Consider the following 6340-nt stretch of genomic DNA (forward strand, 5'->3'; position numbering starts at 1 on the left):
CTTGTTCTGGAAGCTTCTGTCTTGAGTATAAATATGATCCTTATGATAAGATTTGAGAAGGGGATTGTTCTAGGCGACGAAAACCCTTTTCAAGGCGATTTCTAACACTTTTCAGCAATTTATGAAGATCTGAAGATTGTGAATCATCACCTACACTTAGTTTAGAAAATTAATCAGTTCGTCTTTATTTCTATTAGTTTAGAAAAATTTTTACCCATGTCTGACTAAAACCCTAGTTTTCAGTTCTGCATTAGACAAGTACTTTTCATATGATCAGTTATTAGATTTGGTTTTCATTATGTGATTCTATCTAGTTGTTTCTGTTTTGAGCTTAATGAAAGTTTGATTTTGGATTCAAGTTGGTCTGATCAACTAGCTAGGGTTTTATCATTCAAGTTAATTAGTTAATAGAATCCGTAATTATTCTTGTCAACTAATAATAAGTAACTAGTAGCAGATTGGTTGTTTTAGGGCATTTAACTATGGTATAAACTAAAATATCATATATTTATGCTTCTGAGCTTGTGAGATGTATTGGGAATTTCTGAGAATTTTACACATATTTTAATGCAATTTTTATGATCTTAATGAAGAGCTTGTTTAATTACACAGTAAAAAGTAAAGGTTAATTGAAGAGTCGTTTTGGTTAATTTAATTAGGTAAAAGAGATTATACTAGAGCTTGTTAGTTTTTTCAGTACTAGCTTAGATAGAACACATTGTGAATAACCCGATATGGATTGATTGCATGATTAAGAAAGTAACAATAGAACTGAATTCGTTTTTATTATTAAGTTTTATTTAGTTTATTTTAACTACAATTTTTAGTATAAAATAAAATTTCCTTTTTTTAATATTTTTTTGTTTTAATAATTAAAATGTGTCTGATGCAAAAATGCATTGACCATTAGGTTGTATCCCTGAGGATTCGACCCTTCTTTCCTATGCTATCTTTTAATGCAACCAACAGTGAAATATTATTTGCTTAATATGCTCGCGACAACGTGTTAAAACATATCGTTGTGTAAGGTCAAACCATATAATATGATGAGTAAAATCTTTTGACATGCTAATTTACTTTACACAACATTATCAACCGCTGTCTGGACTTCTCTCTGTAACGTGAAAATTACTTTCGCAACTAGTATTAGATCGATTATCTTAGTCATAGGATCTTTTCATGCATAATATATATTATTGTACATAAATAACTGATTTTTAGTGATCTCGTTCTAGAATAGTCATTATCCTAGTTTGTAAGTTACACTAGGATTACATGTAAAAGAAGTCGCTTTTTGCATTCTCTCTTTGTGAGAGTTACTTAATCAAAATTGGTTTTTATTCATCACTCCTTATTGCTTGATATATTGTTTTATTATTTTGCTCATTCAAATGGTATCAGAGTAGCTCTTTCGTTTATCAAGCAATGGTGTCTTTTTCTGGATCTAAACCTACTTTTGGATCTACATCAGGAAATAAAATTCCTCTCTTCAATGAAAAGAAGTTTGCGTCGTGGTTCCCCTAACATAGATCTTAATTCATTATGCACTTTATCCCCACACATCAAGGCTAAAATCTTTAGTTCTGATTCTTCCCAGTGACTTACTTGATAAAGTTTCCATCTTTATCCATTCCAAGGGTTTGATCTATCATAATCAACAACCCTAATTGGATTAAATCCATTTACGCTTTTGCTATGGTGCATGGTAACCAAAGAAACCAACCACACCTATCTTTTTTCTTCCTAAAGACCATACACATGCACATTTTCAATTTAAAGTATTGGTGTTGCTCAAACTCGAAGAATATAAGGTAAAAATGACTAAATTTGACCAAAAATCAAGATAGATCGTAGATTTATCCATAAAATCGAATAAAAACAAGTAAAGTTTATTGCATACAATGAAAAAGAAAATACTAAAAGATGGATTATTCGTCCCTACCCAAATAATATTCATAACGTTTCTTAATATTTAATTATTTACAAAATAAGTAATAAGTATAGCCATCAAAATCAATTTCATTTCCACTCCCTTGCTGAAAAGACCAAGGTAATGTTTTAGTTTTTAGGACATCAATACAAATTTAATATGTTCCCAAAATAGATTGACCGTTTTGTAAGGTCAAACCTTACAATATGATGATTAAAATATTGTGTCATGTTGATTTACTTATACATCATTATCAGTTTTTGTTCGGACTTCTCTCTACAGCGAGACAATTACTTTCGCAACCAGTTTTAGATTTGTTATCTTAGTGATAGGATATTTTTATGTATAATATATATTTTTGTATATGAATCTCTGATTTTTAGGGATCTCATTCTAGAATACTCTTTATCCTAGTATATAAGTTACACTAGGATTAAATGTAAAACACGTCGCTTTGTGCATTCTCTCTTTGTGAGAGTTCTTCAATCAAAAATGAGTTTTTATTATTTATTCTTCTTTATTTCTTGAAATATTCGGTATTTTTTTATCCTTCAATTGGTATTAGATTGGGTATTTCATTTATCAAGAAATGACATCTTCTTATGGATCCAAACCTACTTTTTGCTCTACATCGACGAATAAAATTCCTCTCTTCGATGAAAAGAAATTTGCAATATGGAAAAAGGAAACCCCTATGGCCCAGATACTAGTCATGTCATGTTTATGTCATAACAAAATAGAATTGAATACCTTCTGATTCTCAAGTTGCGTCCTTTCCCAAGTCACGTCATGGTTCCCTTGACAAAAATCTTAATTCATTAAGCACTTAATATGTACAGATCTAGGCTCACATCTTTAGATCTGATTCTTCCTGGTGACTTAACGAATAAAATTTTAACTTGATTAAGTTAATTTAAACATATAATCTTCTACATGGGTTCAAAAGAAACCCACCATACTTATCTTTTTACTTCCTAAAGACCATAAACATGCATATTTTCAATTTAATGTTTTGGAGTTGCTAAAACTCCAAGAGCATAAGGTAAAAATGAGCAAAAATTACTAAAAACCAATGTAGGTCCTAGATATATGCAAAAAAACTAAATAAAGAAGTAAACCTTCTCACTTACAATGCAAAAGAAGAGACTAAAATATAGAGTATTCACTGGAAAACAATTCTTCAAGTTTCTCTAGCTTTCTTTTCTCTTCAAAAATCTCACAATCACCTTATAACTCTGTCATGAGCACATAGGTGGTAGGGTTTTATCTATGGATAAGGAGGTTGATGATTCTGAGAAACCCTAAATGTGAACACCATTATATAGTAACCAAGGCGTAAATTCTAGGCTTTTAGGCCCTGGCAGCGCCACATCGCGGAGCAACCGACACCGGTACCACTACTTATCGACGTTTCCGATGTCACAGCCCTAAAGAAATCTCGACGATCTCAAACCAAAAACCATATATCAAAAACTTAAACGAAACCAATAAGAATTAACTCAAACATGAAAAATAGGTTTTATAGGAGTCGTCCCTACCCAAACAACCTTCATCACCATTCTTAATATTTAATTATCTGCAAAATAATTTTATTCATGAAAATTAGGTTTATTTCCACTCCCTTATTGAAGAGACCAAGGTCTTGTTTCCCTTTTTAGGATATTGTGACCAATTAAATATGTTCTCAAAATAGCATGATCGTGTTGTAAGGTCATGCCTTATAATCTGATGAGGAAAACCATGTGTCATGCAGAATTACTTAATTTACACATCATTATGAGCCACTGTCTGGACTTCTCTCTGTAACATGATATTACTTTTGCAACTAGTTTTAGATTTACTATCTTAGTGATAGGATCTTTTTAATCATAATATATATTTTTTAATACAAATCCGTGATTTTTAGGGATCTCTTTCTAGAATAGTCTTTATCCTAGTATATAAGTTACACAATATTACATGTAAGACACGTCGCTTTTTGCATTCTCTCATTCTGTGAGTTCTTTAATCAAAATTGGTTTTGATTGTTCGTTGAAATTTATTGTCTTATATTATCTTTTTTATTTTTTTTGATCCAACATTTGGTATCAGAGTATATCTTTCATTTATCAAGCAATGACGACTTCTTTGATGAAATGGGCTTTGGAATATGGAAAAAAGAAAAGCCCCACGACCCAGATACTCGCCATGCATGTCACGTTTATGCCACGAAAAAATAGTCATGAATACCATCTGATTCTCAAGTATCATCCTCTCTCTTGTCGTATCGTTGTTCACCTAACAAAAATCTTAATTCTTTATGCACTTTATCCGTACAAATCAAGGCTCACGTCCTTAATCTGATTCTTCCCAGTGACATAATGGATAAAGTTTCCAACTTTATCCATTCGAAGGGCTAGATCTATCATAATCTACAACCCTAAGTTGATTAATTACAATTAAGCTTATAATCTTGTGCATGGTTAGAAAAGAAACTGACCACACTCATCTTTTTTCTTCCTAAAGACCATAAACATGCACATTCGCTACTTAAAGTCATGGAGTTGCTAAAACTCAGAGAACATAAGGTAAAAATCAACAAAAATAACCAAAAACCAAGTTAGATCCTAGATTTATGCCTTAAACTGAATAAAGAAGTAAACTTGCTCACTTACATTTCAAAAGAAGAGTCTAAAAGATACATTCTTCACTAGACAACGATCCTTCAATCTTCCCAAGCTTCATTTTCTTTTCAAAAATCTCATTATCACCTCACAAATTTGTCACAAGCACATAGGGAATAAGGATTTCATTTAAGGAGATGTAGGCTAATGATTCTAAGAAACCCTAAAAGTTTGCACCATTATATAGTGTTCAAGGCCCGTGATCTAGGCTTTTTGTGACAACCCAAGTTGCCCCATTACATTTCTCCGTTACCGTTAACAGAATTTTTCCACTGTTCAAAAGTTCCGTTAATAAGAAGCCGTCAAATTAAATAAACATTTCAATTGTGTATGTTTATATGCCGTTAATTCGTGATAAAAGGAAATAAAAATACATAACACATATTTCCATTTACTTGGAAAATATTAGTTTATTATCACGACCACTAAATCGGGTGCGACCAAAAGCCCCGTTTAACGGCAGTATAGGGTAAAATCCCACTGAGCCCCAACTCAGAACCCTATGTAAGGGTGAGTGGAGTCCATTGGATACTTTTTACAGTCTCTCTATACTCTCTCTCTAGACTCGTTTTAGCCCCGAATCCGCAACCAAATGCTTCCAAATTCTAAGTCCGCTTACCCTAGCTTATTCTAAACATATTGATCATATTTATAGCCCAAAAATCCGACTTAGAAGCTAAGGAAAAGGAGTTTATGGCCTAAGAGCCTTCTTAGGCCGTAAACACCCAAAATGAGGCCAAAATGACCAAACTTGTCCTTATAGGCTTGGAAATAAATAGGAGAATTTGCCTAGGGGTGTTTAAACACTAAAATTCATGGATTTAGGACTCAAAGAAGAGTTTACGGCCCAAGCACATGCTTAGGCCGTAAACTCCCCAAGTCATGGTCCCAAATGCACTCCAAACTCATCCTAGGGCTTCATACATAATTTAGGAACTTATCCTCTTGAGTTTAGACCCTTGAAACACTCCAAAATGAATTATAAAAGGGAGTTTACGGCTAGACAAGGGTTAAGGCCGTAAACACCCTTAAACATGCCCAAAATGTTGGTTTTTGTCCCCAAATGGCCTTAGACTATTTCTATAAAATGCTAGGAAGGATTTAAGGACTTAAACACAACCAATGGAGGGATAAAAAGGAGTTTACGGCCCAAGAAATTGTCTAGGCCGTAAACTCCCCAAAACCCACTCAGATGATGGTTTTAATCCTCCATAATAGCATCATACTTCATTAGAAATCACTAGAAAGGCATTAGGGGCTTTAAACTTCCCAAAACTCTAAGGATTAGAGTTTACGGCCGTAAACTCCTTTAGGAGTGGTTCCTTGTACGTAAACTCATAGATCAAGCCCTTAGAGGCCTCAAACCCACTCATGCATTTTATGAAAAGTCCTTAGAAAAATCCCACGAGTAAGCTAGAAGCATTAAACACCCAAGAATATGACCTTAGGAGTTTACGGCCGTAAACTCCCTTAGGTTAGGCCGTAAACTCCAAAATGGTCCATATTAATGCTTTAAACCCATTCACACACTTGATAATTGAGTTTAACAAAGTTCCGCAACTGATAGGAGACCCTTAGCACCCTTCAACGCTACCCGGGACCCCAAACACTTAACCAAAAGTGTTTTCCGCTCGTTTGAGCGCGTATATTTGTGTAATTAGCATTAAATATACTAATTGTAAGTGAACATATGTTATCATATGTTAAATAGGTCATTGAGTGTGTTCGAGTCCTTACGTGACACCGA

This window comes from Lactuca saligna, chromosome 8 (genome assembly GCF_052625555.1).
Source record: "Lactuca saligna cultivar CGN05327 chromosome 8, ASM5262555v1, whole genome shotgun sequence".
Lineage (NCBI taxonomy): Eukaryota > Viridiplantae > Streptophyta > Magnoliopsida > Asterales > Asteraceae > Lactuca > Lactuca saligna.